At 41.6% G+C, this 23777-nt stretch overlaps 1 long non-coding RNA gene across 2 annotated transcripts in view; it reads left to right on the top strand.

Annotated features, from left to right (window-relative positions):
- LOC310673429 overlaps positions 1-23777 on the top strand; it is a 90066-nt gene that overhangs the window by 31975 nt on the left and 34314 nt on the right. The window contains exons 6-8 of one of the 2 annotated variants that reach the window (XR_014508997.1): positions 1810-1902; positions 4425-4465; positions 11148-11220. This is a non-coding gene — a long non-coding RNA (uncharacterized lncRNA). Of the gene's footprint in view, positions 1-1809; positions 1903-4424; positions 4466-6827; positions 6903-11147; positions 11221-23777 lie in introns of those variants that run through there. The other variant, XR_014508998.1, reaches the window with a different exon arrangement.

Genomic DNA, 23777 nt, shown 5'->3' with positions numbered 1-23777 from the left:
TACATGCATTTTGGGGGCTGATTTTACAGGGAGGAGAATATAGCCAGAATGTATATGTAAGAAGGAAACACATGAAACCTAGCTTTAAATTGCAATTCCAAGCAATCTGAATTTTTATCAGGAGGAAAATAGATCATTTAACATTTAGGGTATATTAGTGGGACAATTAATTTGTCATATAGAACCTGAAAAATGGTTCTGATCACCCTTCTACCAGAAATAACTAGATCATGTAAAATGCTAGCAGCACAATATCCCCACCCCTCATTTTAAGTGGATTGAGGAAAGGTGGTTCTATGTGACTGTTTCTCCTCCGTTGATAAACCTAATGTTTTATTCTCTCTCTCAATATTAAATTATTCAAATTACAGGATTTCAGCAGAGGCAGGATAGCTGCACCATCAAGTTTATAGACTATAGCCAATGTGGTGTAGTGGTTAAAGTGCTGGATTAGCATATGGTAGATCAGGATTCTGATCTGGGGCTAGTTGCTATCTCTCAGCCTCACCTCAGAGGGTTGTTGTGAGGATAAAATATGGGAGGCAGAAGTGTGTATGTCACCTTGAGCTCTTTGGAGAAAACATGATTGTTGTTGTTTAGTTGTTTAGTTGTGTCCGACACTCTGTGATCCCATGGACCAGAGCACGCCAGGCACTCCTGTCTTCCACTGCCTCCCGCAGTTTGGTCAAACCCATGTTGATAGCTTCGAGAACACTGTCCAACCATCTCATCCTCTGTCGTCCCCTTCTCCTTGTGCCCTCCATCTTTCCCAACATCAGGGTCTTTTCCAGGGAGTCTTCTCTTCTCACGAGGTGGCCAAAGTATTGGAGCCTCAGCTTCAGGAGCTGTCCTTCCAGTGAGCACTCAGGGCTGATTTCCTTCAGAATGGATAGGTTTGATCTTCTTGCAGTCCATGGGACTCTTGAGTCTCCTCCAGCACCATAATTCAAAAGCATCAATTCTTCGGTGATCAGCCTTCTTTATGGTCCAGCTCTCACTTCCATACATCACTACTGGGAAAACCATAGCTTTAACTGTACAAACCTTTGTCGGCAGGGTGATGTCTCTGCTTTTTAAGATGCTGTCCAGAGATATAACAACATCCAAAACACTTTCATAGTCCTAGTATCATTTAAAACATCCAAGTCCTCTCAGGGGTTTTGGTACATTTAATTTTGTTTTAAAATGTAATTGTCAACCTGCAGACTTTATAGAATTAAAGTAAGGAACGTGTTTACACTAATAAACAGCGTGTTAATATGAAGCTTGTGTGGACTTGCCAAGAAGTAGAAGTCCCACCCCCCACAATCTTGGGGGCACCGCAGGGGACGCTGCAACTATTCTTTAGAATGGAGCGAGAGAGGTGTGGTGTGCGTGTGTCGAATTTTGGTGTTGGAGAACTCTATTAGCCTTTGCCCTGCTTCGTTTTGAACTCCAAGCCCAAACTTGCCAGTTGTTCCTTTTATCTTTTAATTCCCTACTTTAGCATTCCAATCCCCTATAATGAGAAGAACATCCTTCTTTGGTGTCATTTCTAGAAGGTGTTGTAAGTCTTCATAGAATTGGTCAATTTCAGTTTCTTCAGCACCAGTAGTTGGTGCATAAACTTAGATTAGGTAAAGGTAAAGGGACCCCTGACCATTAGGTCCAGTCGTGTCCGACTCTGGGGTTGCGGCGCTCATCTCGCTTTATTGGTCGAGGGAGCCGGCCATCCTCTGGGGCCTTCAGTGGAATGTGACCAAACAGTTCCTTGCAATTTATTGGGGTTTTGGAATTGGTGCCATGAAAATTCTTTTTTTCTTTAGATAGCGTATGAAGAAAGGAAAAGTCAAACCAGATTCTGTAAACAATAGCCAAAATGTGCCTGCAATAGACTTAATCAGTGCTATTCTAACAGCCAAGGTAAGTGTGACACTTGTGGTTTTTTTGTAGGGGAAAAGTTATTGGCGGAACCAAAATGATTATTATTATTTATCTAATTATAGATGCATAGACAAATAATGATTCACTTAGTGCAGACAAAGAAGAAGAAGAAGAAGAGTTTGGATTTGATATCCCGCCTTTCACTCCCTTTAAGGAGTCTCAAAGCGGCTAACATTCTCCTTTCCCTTCCTCCCCCACAACAAACACTCTGTGAGGTGAGTGGGGCTGAGAGACTGTGACTGGCCCAAGGTCACCCAGCAGCTGCATGTGGAGGAGCGGAGACGCGAACCCGGTTACCCAGATTACGTGACTACCGCTCTTAACCACTACACCACACCAGACCAGAATTGTTCTGAATATAGCAAATTTTCATGGAAGAAAAACAAGGATATACCTATATCCTTTGGCAGAGCACCAAAGGCATGTGTGTGCTTTGAAAGAGCCCAAGGTTAATTTGAACTAGGCTTTTGAGAGATGCTGTCAGTTTGTATTTAACTGGGGGGTTTCTGGCAGCTTTGCTTATTATATGTGCTTGTCAAATAATTTACACAGTCATCAGTCATCACAAACATAAATGAGCGTAGTAGCAATTTGCTAATTTAAGTTTTCTTAGAAAATCCTTGAGGTTGTGTTTAAATTATTAGTCTGAATGGGTCCAAGAAAAAAGAAAGGAGGGGGAACTAGAAAGAAGTGACATTTTCTTGAAAATACAGGACAACATGGTTCCCTTTAAGTCTAGTAGGAATTTATGTTAATTCTGGATTTGCATATTTGCTATGATTCCTAGTTTACATAATACGGCGTTTTTGTGTTTGTTGTGATCATTAGAAACCTGCATAAAAGAAAATTACAGTGGTACCTCGGGTTACATACGCTTCAGGTTACATACGCTTCAGGTTACAGACTCTGCTAACCCATGAATAGTACCTCAGGTTAAGAACTTTGCTTCAGGATAAGAACAGAAATCATGCAGCAGCGGCGCAGCAGCAGCAGGAGGCCCCATTAGCTAAAGTGGTGCTTCAGGTTAAGAACAGTTTCAGGTTAAGAACGGACCTCCAGAACGAATTAAGTTCTTAACCCGAGATACCACTGTATGGGGGAAATGCAACTCATCAGTCTTCCAGTGATAGGTGGGGAACTACAAAAAAAAGGTGGTAAACAGGTCAAGAAAAATGACAATAAAGGCTGTTAGATTTTGCTAAAAAGAACACAGGAATCCACAGGAAAACCTGTTTAACTCAGTGTAACTGAATATCTAAAATGTACCTTACTCCCTATTCCTATTCCAATGCTACTACCCTGCTTGTTCACCTCTCTCCTTGTCAGCCCCCATCAATTGCTTTGCTGCTGCTAATGTGGTCAGAGGTTTAGCTATGCTTTGGTTTTCCTTTCCCCTTCTCTTCTGGTGGTGGTGGCTTCAGAGCAAGGCATTCTGGGCAAGATGGAGGAGGTTGCCTGCTCTACCATGGCTTTGCTGTGGTGGCTAGAAATTATCTTAAGTTAAAAATAAAGTTATTAGAGAAAGTTTAATTGTTAAACTATTTTAAAGAGCCAGTATGGTGTAGTGGTTAAGAGCGGTAGTCACGTAATCTGGGGAACCGGGTTTGCGTCTCCGCTCCTCCACATGCAGCTGCTGGGTGACCTTGGGCCAGTCACACTTCTCTGAAGTCTCTCAGCCCCACTCACCTCACAGAGTGTTTGTTGTGGGGGAGGAAGGGAAAGGAGAATGTTAGCCGCTTTGAGACTCCTTAAAGGGAGTGAAAGGCGGGATATCAAATCCAAACTCTTCTTCTTCTTCTTAAAAACAAAAAAAGACCACACAATTTCTAGTGGTGGCATTAATGAGTGAGCTGGAACTGTGGGGTGAGAGAAAGGAGTAGAAATAGGGATTTTTGTTTAAGGAGAAGTGAGATTTCTAAGGAAACACCCAGCATAGTATAGTCTGGTGTTTTGCTAGCTGGAAAGGAGTGTCATGCTAGCTAGACTGCTATATAGACCGAGAGAGAGAGAGACTTTAGACTGCTGTAGCTGCTAATTGGCATCCTGCCAGAGAGCCAAAAGCCAGCACTGCTTAGTTTTGCCTTTGCCAGGGAGATGCTGCAGATTGACACTTCTGTGTTTCTATGCACTGCTGTGCTTAGTGGGTGACTCTGCAGTGTCTTGGTCACTGCTGGACTCTGGATCATGACACCTCCCTCCATAAAGTAATCTGTCCAGCATCTGAATACCAGAACCACACAGACTTCTCTTAGAATCCATGTACTTGATGGCCATTATAATTATTTCATAATGTCTATGGAGAAAAGGTTGGATAAAACCTGTTCTTTATAGTATCTGCAACAGTTCCCAGCTTAAAGAAATACCAGGTGAATGGAAAATTTCTCTAAAAATGTATTTTTACTGTCTGCATCTTTGCTAATGTAATGATTCCATTATTCTTTTTTAAGGAAACAAAGTTCTTTTCTTTTTAAGTCATTGGAACATTTTCCTTTATTTTACAGCCAGCAGGTGGAAACTTGTTTGCTGGAACTTCTGAAACTTTGTGAGTAAAATCTTCACTTATTTGCAAAGCTAAGTGTCTGTGATTTATTCTAACCTAAGTTTTTTATGGGGAACATTTGTTCAAGGATGGATGCTATAAAATCTGACCAAAGTTTAATGTGCTTTGTAGCAATCCCCATTGTGCTAATTCTGCTAGGAGATTCCCCGCCCCCAACCTCTCCAACAATTATTGCACAGACTCATAGTTTTTCTTTATTCATTCCTTAATTGGGGATATATTTTCCCAGTCCTTCCCCATTTCAGTACTTTTCTTTTGGCTAGGTGGGGCAGGGAAAGCAACCCGGACCACTTAACATCAGACTAATAAAAGACAACAACATAGAAGCTATGTGGCCTAACCTTTAATGGGAACTCTTATTGACAGATGCAGAGCATTTTCATTATAAAAACACACCCCAGTAGTGGTAATTTTGTTTACAACGTAGCTTCTAAATGAAGCAGCACATGTACTAAAGGCTGTCTGAGTCTCATGCAGCTATCATTTTTGACAGCTGCTACAGGTAGCTGTAGCTAGAGAATGCCTCCCAGTGTTTTCTGTTCCTCACGCTCCCAGACAGAACAGTATTAAGGTCAGTCTATGACAAATATGAATTCATATTGTGAGCCTGTACATTTCTGAAGCAAAGATTGCGCTGAAATTCACTAGCTACGCTTGGACCTCTTCAACATGCAGGGCTCATGGATGTAGAAGACAACCCCATTACTTGCTACATTGCCTTACTAGCAGCACCTCAGCCTCCTTCTGACTGAGTGAATAAATTGTGCTCAGTACAAGGTAGCTTTGACGTGTTAGTGGCTTGTTTTCATTCAGGATTGCTTCCAGACAAGAGGTGGAAGTGCCACCACTTGTGCAATGACTTAACTATGTGCATAATTAGCCTATAAAATGGCACTCATCCCTACATTTAGCCATTACAGGGTATGTTTGTATAAATGCCAAATAATGTGGATAATAGAATGGAACCTTCATGGATGCCAATTTCAACTTAACTTAAAGATGATACATAACTTGTCCACCATTACCAGGTGACTTCACTTTTATGACTGAGATGACCAGTTTGGCAGTTCTTGACACAGCAGAAGCAACAGCTGCCTAGCCAGCTTCCTATAGTCAATTGTATCAAATGCTGCTATACAAGTCCAAAGTGACTAAAACAACCAACGGTCCTAGATCTAACATCAGTTTATCATCCATCATTCTGACAACTGTGTTGTCTATTCCAAAGGTCATTGGAACCTCATCTGGAATTTCTCAGTACTGATATTACATTCCAAATATATTTGCAGCTGAACTGCCACAGCCTTTAAATTTCCTTCCTTTTTTAGTGGATAGCAGAGTTTGAAAGTGGAAAACCATTTCTGATTAGGATATACACTGTTCCATACGAAAATATTCCTGCTGGAATAAGTTTTAGGCTTACAAACTGCTTTCATATTAGGAGTTGCAGTAGGAACTCAAGTGTTTTCTCGATAGTTGAAAAACTTCAGATGTTACTACTATAAGTTACTGTATTTTTCCGTGTGTAAGACGATGTTTTTTGCTATTAAAAAAGGCAAAAATTGGGGGTCGTCTTATACACGGATAGTGAATGCAGAGGGGGCGGTGGGGCTGTGGTGAGTGGGTGGGTGATTGGCAGTAGTGGGCGGGTGGGCGGGTTGCGACCTCCTTCCAGAAAGCTCAATAACTTTGGCTAACTTCCCTCTCAAAACCTCAACAATTGAAGACTGACCTCTGCAAAAAAAGCAAATAACAATAATAATAAGCTCAACAACTCAAGAAATATTGATTTCTTAATTCTGGGTTCAGAAACATAGGGGTCGTCTTATACATGGGGACGTCTTATACACGGAAAAAAATATGGTAAATAAACACTTGGTGGAGCAGTGGGGATGAGCACACAAGCTCTACCCTTTGATAGGGTGATCTTTCTGTGCTCAAGGAGTTTCCCTGAACATTTTAGAATCCTGGTTTCCCAGGATTCTCAAACATGTAGGAAGTCTCTCTTAGGACAGAAGTCTTTTTGCTTCAGAAGATCAGTCTCTATAATTTGGAGGATGACGGGAACAACCATGTGAGGACAAACTTGACATGCTTACCCCATGCTAAATACTTACCCCATGTTAAATGTGTTTATTTAACTTCTAATTATACCACTTGATGATGGCTAATAAGGCACCAATCCCCATGAAAACTAAAATGGCTAATGCAGTTTTAGAAAGAATGGTTGCTTTTTAATTTCTTTGCTATGCTATAAAACTTCTACTAAATCTAAAAATGCCATCAGTCATTTTAGATGGAGATAACAGGGAAGAAGTCTCTCAAATTAAATTTGCTTCCTTAGGCTTAGCAAAAGAAGAAAAGATCCTTAGGAATAATTGACTGATAAGAGATGACAGAGATAAAAAGAAATGGACTGGGAAGTATTTAATGGCTGTTTATGGCATTACACATGTTATGGTTTAGTGGTACATTGAAATTTCATTATTTTCATAGTTCTTGTTTTCCCATTTCGCTTTTCCTGTCCACTTCGTTCTGCTAATTTTACTGAGTAAATACAGTGTGGATAATGGACAGCTATTGTGCCAAAAGACATTTAAAGGACTTATTCAAAAGGAATAATTTGTCCACCAAGGTGACCACAGCTGTCTCTTTTCCATAACATGAACTAATAAAGATGTATTAAAATGGATCTCGATTACCTACATCATCTGGGAATGCTAAAAAATTTTTTTATCACAGTCCAAGGAAGTTGTATTGTTTCTAAAACAATGCCTGGAATTGTTATGGGGTGGATAAGCTGGAGCTTAATCCAGATAATAAATAGATGTTCCCAGTCAGAAGATCAGGTAATAGGAAATCTACCTGGTTTTGGTCTCAGATTTCATTGTACATGGCAATAGAGCTCAAAAATATGGAAGTAAAAGGAGGAGGCCACACAAGCCCCACCTCCTGACTCTCACCAATTTTAGTTTATCTTTCACTTTTGGTCCACATCTCATTTAAATAATTGTAGGGAAGGTAAAGCAGGGGCCTTGAAGTTTCCCAGCTACAGTACTCAGCTGGATTGAACAGGTCATCTGATCACAGCGTTCTCCACTATGGTGAGATGCTTGGTATAGTAATTATTTCTGAACACGCATATAGATCAGCACATGGAAATTTTATGCAAATCCATCTAATATTTTATTGTCTTTTTCAGAGGTGCCCAACTCGCCTCTCTTTCCCCCCACTGCCTATAATTGGAGCATTGTGTAGCCTGCCCATGCTGGAAAACTGTGTCCTGGCTATTTCCATGCTGGTGTAGCAGAGCTTCTAAGTAGGCTTCTATAACTCCATGGTAACAAGGGAGGAGTCCATACCACAGCTCCTTGCCTTCTTCCCATGCCAACCTCTGCTCGCTTGCAGACTTGATCAATGCAGTGGCCATTGGCCATAGCTTCCATATTATGAGTACTAATGATTTTAGCCTGTTCACATCAGTTTTGGTGTGTGACAACATTCAGTTTAAAAATGGTATAGCTACATTTGGACAATGGAGTTGATCTGTTCTCCACCTGGGCTTTTGAAACCTATTCTGTCTGGCCAGCTGTATTTCAAAGAAGGGGCAGTTAGGTTTTCAAGCTACAGGTTAGGTTAATATTTTCTTCCTGATGGTGACCAGGAAACTCAACAGCTCCTGTGAACACTGAGCTGTTGTGGACCAATTCTCCTATTCAAATGCTCAAATATTTGACTTCACATATTTCCATTTATTTTACTATGCATGTTAATCCATAGGAATCCTTACAATGCAAAGGCCATGTGCTGCCTATTGCATGACAGTTCTTTTGTTGATGTATATCTGAATTATCACAAGCTATCAGGCATTTGTTTTTTTCCACATCTAGAGATTCTCAGAAGGAGCATTTCATGTTGCCCTTTTGCTCAGCAGGAAGACGATGCTGGCAGTAGAGACAATATAATGATTTGGGCTACAGTTGTGAAGGGCTGTTATACTATAATGGGTCACATCCTCTGCTTTCCTAACATAAGGTGGGGGGGGGGAGTTGCTGTCAGGCTTTGCTAGCTATAGTTTGTTTTGACATCTTTGTGTTACCAAATGTGCTGGCTGTCAGAATCTTCTATATCCCAAATCTGCTGGCCCAATTAGTTGTAAAAACAGGAGCCTCTTGTCAGAAACGCTGCCTCTCCCTTCTCTGCATACTGCAGCCCAAAAGATTTTTGAACTCTATAATTAGAGCAGGGAATGCAAGGCATTGTGGTCCCACTTAAATACAGATGTTCAGTGCTACAAGTGTTGGGGTAACTGCAAATATGATGGGCACAGCAGTTCCGGAATATAGGAGTTCTAAGCATGATCTCATAAAGAGTGAGTGTGTACGCGCATGGATCTCTCTGGGATAGGATTGCATGTTTTGAGTGGTGTTGGTGCTTCACAATCCTATGCATATATCCAGAAGCAAGTCCACTGTGTGCAATTGAGCTTACTCCCTAGTCCTGACCTTCAGTTGTATTCCTACAGTTACCTGAGAGTAAGGCCCATTGAACATATCAGAATTTAAATTTACATCTGAGCAGACATGCATGGAATTGAATTGATACTTTTTTTGTGAGTAGATAATTGTTAGGAGGCATTTTTGATGTGTTGCTGGATTTGTGGGTTTAAAAGAAGCAAATCCTAGTATGCTTTTATTTACTGCATATGCAGTCCACTTCCTCCAAGGATCTTAGGACAGCACGTGGGCTTATTCCATTGTATCCTATTGTTCTCCCACAGAAGTCTTATAAGGTGGGTTAGTGGTTCTTGGCTAGCCGTCTGAAGACCTCGGGTTTCTTTTTCCCTCCCCTTCCCATCAAAACAGGAGGGATATGTCACAAAATCAAGGGGTGTGGAGCATTCCCTAACCATCAAAGGGAGACTACTAAGCATTAAAATGGGCACAGGATTTCACAGGACAACTAAATGATTCCTTTCTATTTGTTTAAAGCAAATAATATTTCCTTCCCTTCCCACCTCCAAATCAAGTGTGATGTGATAAAAGAATTCAGTTCTGACAGAGTGCTTCCATGACCTTTTATACTCTTCAAGTCCTTAAACCCCTCACACAAATTTATGAGTTGTCTCCCATCTTCAGCAAGTCACAGGGATGTGAGATAGCAACATTATAGTGGGGAAATGCAAGTCTGATTTTTCAAGTAGGCAATGCTTTTATCTTTTTCCTCCACTTGATAAAAGAAAGCTCTTTCATTGGTTGTTGTTTTTTGCCAGTATGAAGTATGTTCCGTTCCATGGCATGCAGCTGACAGATTGCCATTTTAAATAATGGCTGGGGTTCAGTCCACCTAATAACAACCTTGTGCCCTCAGGCAAGATAATCTGAGATACAGAGTATCCCTGGCAAAGACCTGCCCATCATTTTCTCGGGAACCTCTGTGTAGCCCCTGCCCTTGAAATCTTTTCCCACTGTTAAATCGGGACTGGGGGCTTAATTAAGAAATAGGTATAGTGCATAAGACTGAGTGGAAATGAACTGACTTGCTTTCATATACACTGAAAGCTTTGCACATCTTAAACATTCCTTTTATTGTCTCTCTCCAATTTGCTTCCATTGCGCACACACTTAGGTCCCATCCATACTATGCATTTAAGGTAGTGTTATACCACTCTGAACAATCATGGCCCTCCCTCAAAGAATCCCGGGAAATGCAGCTTTTTAAAGGAATTGACAGGTGTTGAGAGACCCCTATCCCTTCCCCCCAAGCTACAGTTACCAGTGTTTACTGGGAAGAGGCATTGATTTTTAAAGCACTCTGTTCATAACTCTTTGAAGGTCAGCCAAGTTCTTTGGTCACCTGAGGCCCTCCCATAAGTTGCTGGGACTACAACTCCCATCATCCCTGACCATTGGCCATGGTGTCTAGGGTTTGATGGGGACAGGACTCCAACAACACTTGGAGGGCCACAGGTTTCTCATCTGTTGCATAAATTAATTATGCATTATGTGAAGTAGTGTTTTTATTCTGACCATCATGGATATATAGTCAACCAAAACCATTGGGGCTTTCAATCAGACAATCCCCTAACTGCATTCTGGAGTGGTTCCAGCAAGGCTGTGTGTCACTGTATTCTGAAATGTGCAGTTTTCCATTTGGGATTGCAGAGAAATGATGGGCACCTCACCTTTCAGAAATGCTTATCCACCGCCACTGATCTTGTCATTGAGGAACTCCTGATGAGCTACCAAGACACCCCAGAATTCTTCAGAACATATTTGAAAATAACTTCTTTATCATTAACCTTGGTTTTCTGCTTTAGCATTCTGTAATACAAGGATAACATTTGCCCATAAGTCCATGTGAAGCAGCTATATTTAAATAGAGTTTGTGTGGGAATGTTATATATTTGCTTTAACATCATGGAACTAAGGTAAAGCATAAATGTTCAGCTCTGCTTTGATCAATGTGGGTTTTCTCTCATAAAAATGATCCTGCAACGTCCTTCTTATATTCTTTCCACCAGAGTTCAGCAAGGGCAGGCTGAAGATTAAAATCTCTTTCTGTGCAGAAGGCTTGCAATACTTCTGATTTTTGAAGTGATTAGAATTTCATTTCTCACTGTAATCTCCCCACCCCCCCTTTTCCTTTCTTTCTTTTTTATTAGAGCCACTCGCCCTATACATAACAACTATGGATGGGGAGAAAATGGATCAGGAGAAGGAGACATTCATTAGAAAGTAAGTGTGTAGGGATTAGAAAAGTCTGTCTGACTCACAAAGTAGAAATGGCATTTAGTATCCTAGTCCCCTTCTAGACAAAATAAGCAAATGCTGCCGTGAAGTTTAAAGCCTGCTGGTCGCAAAATTGGAAATTGGTTTCCTGGGGCTCTCTGTAAACTCTTCATTACTTTACTCAATCATGCTTCATTAGAAAGTTAACAGACAGAATACCAGTGCACATTGGGATACGTTCAAGCGCCAGCCCTTCCGTCTCCTTGAACGTCACTTAAAACTTGAATGTCACAGCAGATTAGACATTGTGTCAAATTGCATCTTCTCGTCAGGCTGCGGCATGGGCAGCTTGCAGATCATAGCTACTTAACCTCTTGAAAATTGCCAGGTGCTTTTTAGCCTGTTTTGCAATGGGTAACAGGAGGGTTTAATTCAAAGTGATTCTGATGGAACTAACACACAATTTCCAAAGGCATCCGGAAGGAAAACAAGCTGATGAAAGGCACAAACTAAAGACATGCACATGATGTCTCACATGAGCTTTCAACTCTTACTTTCTGGAAAGAAAATAAAATAGTTAAAAACTGCTATGTGATTTCCCCCCCAACTTCATCCCAATTAATTTGAACTCTTAGCTGAATCTTACTCATCCAAATCCAGGTTCCAAGTTCTATTTTTCATGCTGGCAGTATAGCAGTAGTAGTGGTTTACAATTATTGTTATTGTTGTTGTTCTTCAGTGATACAGTTCTTTGAATCTTAATGTGCTTTTTTATAACAAGGAGCCAGGCATGTTTTGTTGTCAATAGCTATTTTTTGACAGGAGCTACTGCTAAAGAACCAGCTTTTACACATACAGACTTAAACAAGCAATAGGTATTCAGTCATTCATCATCATCATCATCATCATCATTTATTGAATTTATATAGGTAAAGGTAAAGGTACCCCTGCCCGTACGGGCCAGTCTTGACAGACTCTAGGGTTGTGCGCCCATCTCACTCAAAGAGGCCGGGGGCCAGCGCTCTCCGAAGACACTTCCGGGTCACGTGGCCAGCATGACATCACTGCTCTGGCGAGCCAGAGCCGCACACGGAAACGCCGTTTACCTTCCCGCTAGTAAGCGGTCCCTATTTATCTACTTGCACCCGAGAGTGCTTTCGAACTGCTAGGTTGGCAGGCGCTGGGACTGAATAACGGGAGCGCACCCCGCTGCGGGGATTCGAACCGCCGACCTTTCAATCGGCAAGCCCTAGGCACTGAGGCCTTTACCCACAGCGCCACCCGCGTCCCCCATTGAATTTATATACCTCCCTATAAATGGAGGTCTCAGATTCTAACTAATCTGCTTTGATCTGCTGACTTACTGAAATAAGTGCTACCTGCATTGCCTTTAAATTGAACCAGTAATGAGTCATCATGTAGAAGTGGCAATTGTATCTATTTAACTCCAAGTGTGATTTATAAATCAATAGTTGAACATCCTTTGTAGTTGGTACAATAGATTGTTTCTGTTATTTTTACATCTTTTCAGTAGGGTTGGTTCTACCATTTGGCAGAGCAAGGTGGCTGCTTCAGGTAGCAGATCTTTGGTGTCATGGACTAGATAGCACATTCTTCGTTATTTATTATTATATTGTATTTTTACTGCCAGATGGGACGCGGGTGGCGCTGTGGGTTAAACCACAGAGCCTAGGACTTGCCAATCAGAAGGTTGGCAGTTCGAATCCCCGCGACGGGGTGAGCTCCCATTGCTCGGTCCCTGCTCCTGCCAACCTAGCTATTCGAAAGCATGTCAAAGTGCAAGAAGATAAATAGGTACCGCTCTGGTGGGAAGGTAAACGGCGTTTCTGTGCACTGCTCTGGTTTGCCAGAAGCGGCTTTATCATGCTGGCCACAGGAAGCTGTACGCCGGCTCCCTCGGCCAATAAAGCGAGATGAGCGCCGCAACCCCAGAGTCGGTCACAACTGGACCTAATAATCAGGGGTCCTTTACCTTATTTTTGCTGCCAGAGAGGGGGGAAAGTGCTTTTGTCACCAAAGAACATTCCTGATCTTGGCTCCTATGTATCATGACTGCTAGGAAAGCACCAACTGGGGGATGGTGTTGTATTTCTGCTGTTATACGTAATGCAGCAAAATATACTGGGCCAGCCCTACTTCTCTGGGTGTCTGTAAACCTTCTTAAATAATAGAAGGTGCAGGGTAGAAATGTTTGAAATAACTACAAAACAAACCAACCAACCCCACAACCCTATATTTACAAGGAGAAAATTGCATGCAGTGATTACTTCCTCTCTTAAAACAAATCATGCAAACCTGTCTATTTCACCTTTACCTGGAGCAATCCCATTTCTAGAGCAATTGGTCCTTCTTCCCTTCCTCCCTAGGTTTACCTGAGCTTGTAACCATGCTGCATTTTTATTGCCAGCAGTGAAAAATTTTTGTTTTGCTGTTAATAATTGTAACTTGAATTCAATTAAGTTTGATAAAACACACTTGTCACCTTCCTGTCCAGAAGAGTGATTTCTTTCATTCTTCCAGGATAGGGCTACAGTTTGTGCCACATCTTATTTTTGTTGCTGTTACTAATGTTATCAAAATGTATACTCCCAGTCATATTTGGTGAGGGCTTCCAAAGAATTACAGCCCAATTGTAAACTGATGGGCTTGATAAATCAACTTGTCCCAAAGACTTGTCACAGAAAAACAGGCTCTCCTGGAGTATACCATTTTCAGTGCAAAGACATGAGGCAAACCTAGATTTTCACCTTTTGTGGTATTTTTACAAGTCCGCTTACCTTTGACGGTTAGGCGGCATTGTGGCCTGGCCACGACCTTGTCTGCCATCCGGGAATGTCGACTGGTGGGGATTGCGGCCTGCCTGCGGATTGACCAATTGTAGGCAGGATCAGGCACAGGATGTCCTCAGGGGGTGGGCCAAATTGCCCAATAGCCATTGCTTGGGTCCACTCTGGGGGGATAAATCAAGGCCTGTCCAGGCCCGTTTCCAAGTTTATTGCCGGATCTCTTTGGATCAAGTCCCCCCCCCCCCAAATCTGTAAATAAAATTGTAAGGTGAGATTTCACAACAAGTGCCAACATACGGTTTTTATGTTGTTATGAGGTGCATGATGAGCTTGAATTTTGTATTGAAGTGGTTATCTCTTTGATTCCAATTGTCAGTAAGCCTGTGATAAGGCAAGTGAGTTTGTGCTAAAATGCCAAGCACTATAGGGCATGTTTCACATCTTAGCTGAAGGGTTATTGTGACACTAAATAGAACTTTTGCTGCTTCAGTACAGCCAACTGAGTTCCTGGCTCCCCTTGGGAAATTCTGAGGTTGCAAAGCATATGCACCTCAATCATGGTCAGATTAACATCAGTTGGGCTTTGTGTGCTACCTAAGTGGTTTTACTTGTAATAAAAGCTCATTTCCAGACCTTCAAAACCAGGTAAGGTCAGCATGTGGAAGTGCTAACTGTTCTCCAACGGCGACCTATGTTCAGATGCTAAGAGGGACATCAGTGAACCTGGGTTGTGTTTTTTTTTAAAGAAGTCATCACTTTTCAATTGTATACAATTCTGAGGCAGTATGCAGTTTGAAAGGGAGAAAATAAATGCAAACAAGGCTGCTGTCTTCTATACACTCACCTGAAAGTTAGTCTCATGGAATGTCTGAGTAAGATATGGGTTGGATTGCATTGTACGATGCATTTAAAAATGTTAAAATAGCAGAACAGCTTAAAATGCAATCAGCAAATAGAATCATGGGTTAATCTAGACATAATGCTGTCAGTCTGTATGTGTGTGCACATTTACAAAAGGGCCTGTCGGTAAGAGGTCTGAAACCTTTCCCCATGTCTAGGGTCCCTTCTGTCATTGGAATGTGACTCAGAGGGAAATGACGCTGGAAGATTTATTGCAGGAGGATAAGTCTTGTTTTATGTTAGCTTATACTGAATGTTTTTGACCCGTGGTTTTTGAGATGTTGTTTTATAAGTGTGATTTTAAATGGTTTGATGTTTTAAACGTATCTTATTTTTGTTGCAAGAGCTATGCCCTAAAAGGTGACCTATAAATATTCAAATGAATAAATAAATAATAAGTTATGGGTGAGGGAGGGTCTAGCACCCCTCACCCCCTCTCCCACTTTTCTCTTAAGGCAAAACCCTCCAATGCCACCAGTTTATATATGACTGGGGAAGTTCCTCATTTTAAAAGATGCACTTGCCACTATCACATGCTTTTTGACCCTATCTGAGTAAGCATATCCAAACAGCATCCAACAATTGCTTTTTCGTTCAGCTGCAACAACAACAAAAAAGGTGATGGCTTTTTATTTTGATATATTTTTGGAGGTTAAAAGAATGAACTGGGGAGGATAACCTCACATATATTATTTTCATAGTGATGTGTGAGAATCATTTGGCTTAAGCCTCAACAGAACACTGAAAGCCTACCCAACTACACTGTGAAATTATAGCAGCTATTACTCATAAGCTACATTTATTGCATTTTGAATGGAGAATTAGCTGCATGGCTCCAATGGTGATTAATGATTTTTATGCAGCTAAACCCTATCCAATGTACTGAAAACACTCTTTCTGAGGGAGTTTGGGGGTTATAAATGTGCACGTGCTAATCAAATATTAAAGGTAGATTTGCTGACTATTGCCAAGTATTGTGAAGGTATGTTGAAACAGATTTTGTAGCCCAAATCATTGCATAGAGTCTGCTAGTACAGTTTTGCTATATTACTGTATAAAACAGAATGATTTGTTTAAAATTCTGGTTCTGGTTTAATTAAGAAAAAAAATACACCCACTAGGCTGTCACCATGAACATAACTTAGTATATCACATTAGATATAGTTCCAATCTATTTAGCGTATCTAAAATACTACTTGGAAGAAAAGTCAGGGCTATTTCTGATTATTTTAGAGGGACAAAGACAGCAATTATATTTTACAGAACTCTGAAAATGTCATGGTTGGTTCAATATCACACCAGGCTTTCTAGCTTGTAATATTAGCAATGGCTCATTTTCTGTAATGAGAGACTCTGTGATTAATGAAAGTGTAAAACCATATCTTAATAGATATTAGTTCCACTGCAAGATGTAATATTACTTTTCCTATAGAATTTAATGGGCTTGTGTCGAAGGTGGAGAATGATAGACAAAACATGGCCTGTTTTTCACATGAGCAGGAAACAGGGAACTGCTCTAATCCACAACAGAAAAAAGAGGGAAATATCCAAAAGACGCTGTAGAATATTAGTTTTATTTTATGAAATAGTTCAATGCATTTCATGTTGTACAGTTACTTTTCAAGGGAACTTTTTCTCAGTTCTTTCAATAAATTGTAGGAATATATTTTCACCAACTTTCTGATTTTCTAAGGATTGTGCATTAGAAGTACAATGGCTGTGTGAAATGCCACTGTGGGTACTAAATATCAGGGCCTGCCAACTCCCACAACTGAAGTCAGGCACATTCAGAGGACCCACCATGAACCCAGGACCAGGGGCAAGACATGGCACCTAAAAACGACCCCTTAAATCATATCCCAGGACAACAATCCAACCTGAAGAACCAGATAACCTACAAGCACCATGGGATCATCATTGGGAATAGAGATGACAGTGAGCACAAAGCAAAGTTTGGTCCTGAAAGCACTCACTTTGCAACATGAAGCAACTTGTGTTGGAGTCAGGATCAGAGCCGCACTAGTATTTCAGGGAGAGTGGGGCAGCCAGGCCAAGTTCTTAAATCCTCAGTTGCTGCTTAGAAGCTGCTGAAGCAAAAGCTTCTGCAGGCATCTCCCAGTTTAGTGCTGCTTCTGCCCTGCAGCACACCCTCTGACTGCTGGTGGGGCTGGACAGCTTCTCTATCCAGCCCAAAAGGCTCACCCAGAGTAGCCCTGTTCAGGTCTCATGCCTGAACAGAAATGCAGACAAGAGTAGGGAGCACGCGGATGTACATGGCACCCCCCCCATTCCCAACATATCTAGCCCTACATGTTCCACTTCTACCTCCCCATGTTGAACAGAAACGTCTGAACAGTATGTCATTAGACATTTTGATTCTGAACAAGCTTTTAATAAGCTTTTAACTGAACATGCTTAGAATCTCACTTCCGACCTTCCAACTCAACACAGGAAGGTTGGGAGTGGGCAGGGGATGTTGAGGGCAGGGCCATCATATGTGGTGGCCCCCATCACACCTTTTCTAGAGGAGGGAAGGACCGTAGCTCAGTGGTTCAGCATCTGCTCTGCATGGAGATGGTCTCAGGTTCAATCCTTGCCATCTCCTGGTAGGACTAGGAGGAACCCCGGTCTGAAGTTCTAGAGAACCTCTGCAGGTCAGGCAATATTGAGCCAGATGGAAGAATGGGCTGACTCAGTGTAACGGAGCTTCCTATGTTCCTTTCAGGAATAACGCCTGAACAAAGTGTGTGTGTGTGTGGGGGGGGTGTCTTATGCAACTATGTATCTGAAGGTGGGGAGTGGGCATGGTGCAAAGTGTGTCTCAGGAAAAAACTGTTGGGTAAAACAGGCCAAGATGATGGGGAAAAGTTACTTGCTAGTTAAAATGAATCAATTTCCTCCAAGGAGGCAAGTACAAGATTTAATCTTCACATGAAGATCTGACCTACTGTTTTGGTAATACAGTAAAATAACGAGGAGGAATTAGGCTTGATTGAAATATGCTTCCTTGCATGCATTAAAGCGAGGTCTATTTTTTGTAATGTTAGGCATACTGTGGCATATAAAGAAAAATATGCTTAATGTTTTGACCTCCTGTAATCTTGGCTGAGGTTCTGTACTTCAGCTAATGCCAGCACAGATTAATCAGTGCTAATACAAATGTTCTTGGCTGCAGATGAGAAGTTGGGCTGATGAGTGATTACTTTAACCGCCTGCACTATAGAGATGGTGTGCAATTTATTTCTGTGGGAAACGCTCGTTCTGCGAAGCTCAAAGACATTAAAGCCGACATCAGAAAAAAAGAAAGGTGTTAACACTGATATTTGGAGAGCAATGATTGTTTAACCCCAGAACTCTGTACCCTTTTCATCATGGCACCTGATTCAACCTGATCTCATAATTCTGAACAGCTTGCATTTAAACATCAGGGTACCAAGAAGTAATTTTTAACCTTTGTATATCAGAGAAACTGGATGTCATTTTGACCATTTGTTCTGCTTGTTGCTTCATCTCTCCTCCTCCTTCCTCCTTTTCCCAACTTGAGGAATGCTTGAGATGCGCCAACTCATCACTGCTGGCAGGAGAGAGATGGCCCCTTTTATTGGGGTTTGAGGAGTCGAACTACATAGATCTCAGCTGAAGGCTTTGCTGAACTTATTTTCATTTACCTGTCTGCTTGAGAATGACGGCGGCTTTATCTGTCATTGGTGGGAGAGACTCCCGCAACCCAGTATTGATTAATGGTCCTGTTGGGCTGCCACAGGACCCAGTTGAGGCTTGTTGTAGCTAATCTTGCTAAGTTGTAACCTGGGGTTTTGTGTTTTTGGGTTCTTGGGTGAAGATATGTGTCTGGGATGGGATCGGTTGGTGAGGACATTGTTGTCGTTTAGTCGTGTCCGACTCTTCGTGACCCCATGGACCAGAGCACGCCAGGCACTCCTGTCTTCCACTGCCTACTGCAGTTTGGTCAAACTCATGCTGGTAGCTTCGCCAGCATCATAACTTTTATATGCCTGTTGTCTTTGTCCATGGAGTTTTCTTGGCAGGGATACTGGAGTGGCTTGCCAGTTCCTGCTCCAGGTGGAGCATGTTTGGTCAAAACTCTCCAGTATGACCTGTCCATCTTGGGTGGCCCTCATGACATAGCTCATAGCTTCTCTGAGTTATTCGAGCCCTTCCCCACAGCAAGGCAGTGATCCATGAAGGGGGGGGGTGAGAACATTATGGGTCCCTATTGTAATGATCCTATGGTGTGAGAGGAGGGGAAAACCACATAACACATGACGCAGACAGTTGGTGGCAGTGCCACATGCCAGCTGCTCTAGCCAGATGTAGTGTGCATTTCAAACAATGACGCTGTTTCATTTCTCATTTTGTTTCATAAAATTTGAATTAGTTAGGTTAGCCTTTAAATGTAAGGGGAATTTAATATCCCACACTCTCTGCTCCTCTGATTGAACAATTGCAGATTTTAGTCTTTGTCATAGCGCTGTTTTTCACATTATGATTCATATATCTATATGGCAGTGCCGGGAAGCTGTTAAAATACATGCAGCTAGATACACACTCTGCATCCCAGCTGAACATCAGACAAGTGGCATTTCCCCCCCAAATGGCAAGTAGCCCAACATGGTGCGGTTTGTTATCTATTTTTTTGAGTCATTCAGCGTGATGCAGCAGTTTCACCCTCAAACTTTAGTATTAAAGTAGACTCCTTACACAAGGATGGCCAATAATTTAACAAGCTGTATTATTTATATTTATTGAATTCAATACAATTTGTTTATCTCCCTTGAGCCTAAGAGGGTTTGGTTTTCTTGCTCCAAAACACACACATAAATGCATAAATAATGCATAAATAAAAAATTAGTCCATAGCTTGCCTGTCTTCATAAACTCTTCCAGACAGAGCCTCCTTGAAGTCTTCACACTCCCATGTTCTCAGTCAACAAAGCAATGGGAGGACAACCAGCTCCCTCACTGTGTTCTAAGACACACACAGACACACACAGACACACACACACACACACTTAAAGGCAGTAAACATGGCAATGATCCAGCATTTCTGTGACCTTGATTGGAGTTATTGCAGCTGTTACATTACATATGTTTTCTTTCCCCCAGTGCAACTGTAAAATGCATTTTCTAACGAACACAGTACAAATACTAACATGGTTTTCATAAGTAACAGGGGATGTGTTTATTTATTTTGGTGGTGGTGGGAATACTAACAAACACAGCCCTGAAGTTACAGTGCGAAAAGTAGGGGTAACTTAAGGATTGAGGGACAAGGGGCAGAAAAAGACGGAGGGGAGGTAAATGTGTCTACATTAGTGATGGGGAATCTTTTTACTGTTAAGGGCAGCATACCCTTCACAGGTAATCTAGAGGGCTGCATGCTGGCGCTGAAGGGGACCAGAGGCGAATTTGGTCAGGGCCCCCCTCTTTCTCTAGTCTAGTTTAGTTAAGAGAAAAGCAAAAACAAAATTTTGAAGGTTTGTTGTCCCAGCTTTTTAGGATCAAACCGCTCATTATTTTAAATGCCTCATCACCATTAACACTGCATATTAGAAAAACCAGTTCGGAGGGGGAATCCGAATTGCGATTGGGTGCATGGAAGAGGTGCTCTATGTGATACTGCCTTTGATGTTGGTCTGGAAGCTGCAGCTAGCTAACACCTGGACAGCAGACTGAACAGGTATTCAGGCAACCCAACCCCAGTCTCCCCCACCATGAGCAAACTTTTTTCTATTAAAATTATAGTATAGTAATTTATATGCAGGTAACCTGGAGATCCCAACAATAGCTCAATTCCTCCAGGATGATGTTAGCCACAGTTAGTCTATTCTTAATCATAGTGAGCCTCCTTAAATTAAGAAATAACCATTTAGACATGAAGAATCTGTGCCCCAAAGGCTTGATTGTTAAGGAAATAGCTGATGATTTGCTTTTAACTTTTGTTCTTATCAGTATTGAACTAATTTAAAAGACTCTGTAACAAGCTGAATTAGAGCTAAGCCAAGGGTCTTTTAACAGAGCCGAATTGCTGCTAGTGTGGCAGGAGAAAATTGCAACACCCAAGAATGGTAAAAATATGCACTGTTGTGTTTTGTTTGACTGCAGCTGACCTTTCATTAATAATATGGATAAATGGATCTCAAATACAACTTTGCAGAGCAGTGGAGTTTTCTCTTTCTTTCTGTGTTGGCATAGCAGTGTGTGTACTTGCAGCATTGCTGAAGTTTTAAAACTGATTATTTAAAAAGTTTGGAAGGAAAGACTGTGGCATAGGCCAGTATTGGATAAAAAACCACATTTTATGTTTTATTCAGTTAATTAGAGGTAGTTCACACTGGATGTATTTCACTTCATTCCTCTTTTCACAGTCATGTTGGCATGGGTCCTTAAACTAGGTAAAAAGTCTCATTTTCTTTTTTTATAAAAACAACTGTACAGCATATTTGTAAGTTAGAGAAATTTTAAACACCTTTCTCCAATGCCTTTTGAAGTCCCATTGGAAACTTTTTTGAGAGAGATTACCCATAAAACCACCATAAGAAAATAGATGGTCAATCCCCACCCCGGCTCCATAATCTGAGTTTGCTACCCCGAGTTGCAAACAGTATTTCCCCAAGACCTCTAAATAACAAACTAGGGTATCATAGGACACCGGCAGCAGCTGTAAATTATAGAATTATAAAGTTGGAAAGGTACCCTGAGTCCAACCCCTGCAATGCAGGTATATCAACTAAAGCATCCAATCTTTGGGTTCATAGAATAATAGAACTGTAGAGTTGGAAGGGACCCTTTGGATCATCAAGGCCAACCCTCTGCAATTCAGGAATATACAGCTGTTCCATACAGGGATTGAACATGCAACTTTGGTGTTATTGGCACCACACTCTAACCAACTGGAGGTATCCAGTCATTCTATTACTGCAAGGACTTCTGCCTGTAGATCAAGACTTCCTCTCCTCTGTGCATGCCCACACTCCTCCAAATCTTTGGTAGAAGGCTGCGGGACCCTAAAAAACATGTTTTTTCGGGGGGAAGCAAGGGGTGTAAGTTGCTCAATAAGTTGCTGAGCAAGAGAAACAATCTAGACTAAAATGTGACTAGATGAAGCAAATACGAAAAAGCAATCGCTTCATAACCTAGTATTTCAGAAAACTCGCAGATCTCACAAATATATATACTTTTGGGTATAATGTATGATAGTGTGCTTATGTCCTACTTTTCGGCTTCCTATGGGCACCTGGATTGCTATTGTGAGAAAAGAGTGCTGGAGTAGATAAGTCTTTGACTTGATCCAGTAGGGCTCTTCTTACATTCTTATGGACAGGTAAAACAACTTGTTGATTGGCTGAAGCTGGATAATCATCCTGTTGACATTTCCATTCCACCTTAAGGAACAGGCATGTGGAATTGTTGTGTGTCACATGTCTGTTTACATTCTAGCACAGTATGCTGGGAACTTCCGTTTGTGTATAGCTTTTGCTTTTGCTGTTCTCTCTGAGATGACATGAGAGAGAGACGACATGTTTTTTTGTTCTGATTTATGATTAGTAAATCTGTAGCTGTAGCATGACTTCACAAGCCTCACGCCTATTCTGTGTGCTCAGTACACTCTGCTAATAGCGTGCCCTGGCTTCTCAAGTCCAGGTCTCTGATTTACGTCAGAGCACGGGCCAATGGAAGGAGATGTCCGAGCTGGGGCTTGCCAGCTGGCCTCCCAGCCCTCCGCATGTCGACACATCCTGGGCTCTGCTGCTAAAGCCATTCCATGATGCCACTCATTGGGTGATCTATTGACTTTGCTGATGGCACCTTTGATCTAGACAGCTTTTTTTCTGAATTGAGGGGCAGAGAGATGGGGGAAAGGTCAAAGTGATGTGGAAGGATGGGTTTGGACATTATTATTAATAACATAATGGCCAGTTCTAGAAGGGTGGTTGCAAGTGGAAGTAGCAGCAATGAGGGAGGTCACAATGCAGTTAGGGGGCTGTGTCTCATTCAGGGCCGAGAGAGAGAAGGAAGCCCTGAGCTAGTCCTCATCCATGGTGCCCTACTGTGTAGGAATAGGCCTTTAGTTATGGTCAGTAAGGGTGTGTGGAGAAGCATTTTTTAAATATCCGGGATGTGGTTTTGGTGTGTGATCATACACAGAAATTCATGCAGTAAATGTTTGTGCTGACTTCTTTATTCCAATACTTTGGTATCCTGGACATGCTTTTATCTTTCTTGCTGTTTCCATAGCTATATGATTTATTTATGTCTCTGCTGTGGGCATTCTACTGTTTTGAGTGTATTTCCTGTTCCTTGCAAAATCTTGATATACTTATCATCATGTCTAGCATTTGATTCAGCAGCTGATGGTAGTGAAATGAGTAAACAAGCAAGGCGTATAATGAGATGAGTAAACCAGAGTCTGTAGGAGTCGGAGTTTGGAAGCTATATGAGAGCTAGTTGGCAAAGTCTTGTTAGCTCACTGTGGAATGCAACCAAATGAATTTCCTTGATTAGGATAACTATCATTAGGAGCTGCAGTCCATAATTTTAAGAGTTTAATTAAATCTGAGGTTGCTACTCACTGCTCATTTAGCAGCCATGGCTGAAAAAGCCATTTTCTCTCCATCTGAGCTTGGCAAGTATTCCGGCATATTAAATGAGTGTCTGAGATCGAGACATAGCATTAGTATTCTTTTGCGAGACCTAACTAACTACTGGTTAGGGTGGTAGATACCTTTTTGAGGATTAATATGTTATTGTGTGACAGACACACTGAACCTAATAATACTGGGGAAGAATGTATTTTGTATTCAGTCTCAATAATTGTATGCTTTCCTTTATCCAAGTG

This window comes from Podarcis tiliguerta (genome assembly GCF_965153285.1).
Source record: "Podarcis tiliguerta genome assembly, chromosome: 3".
NCBI classification, from domain to species: Eukaryota; Metazoa; Chordata; class Lepidosauria; order Squamata; family Lacertidae; genus Podarcis; species Podarcis tiliguerta.
Note: the sequence above shows the minus strand (reverse complement) of the source record. Positions and strands in the feature narration are given on the sequence as shown.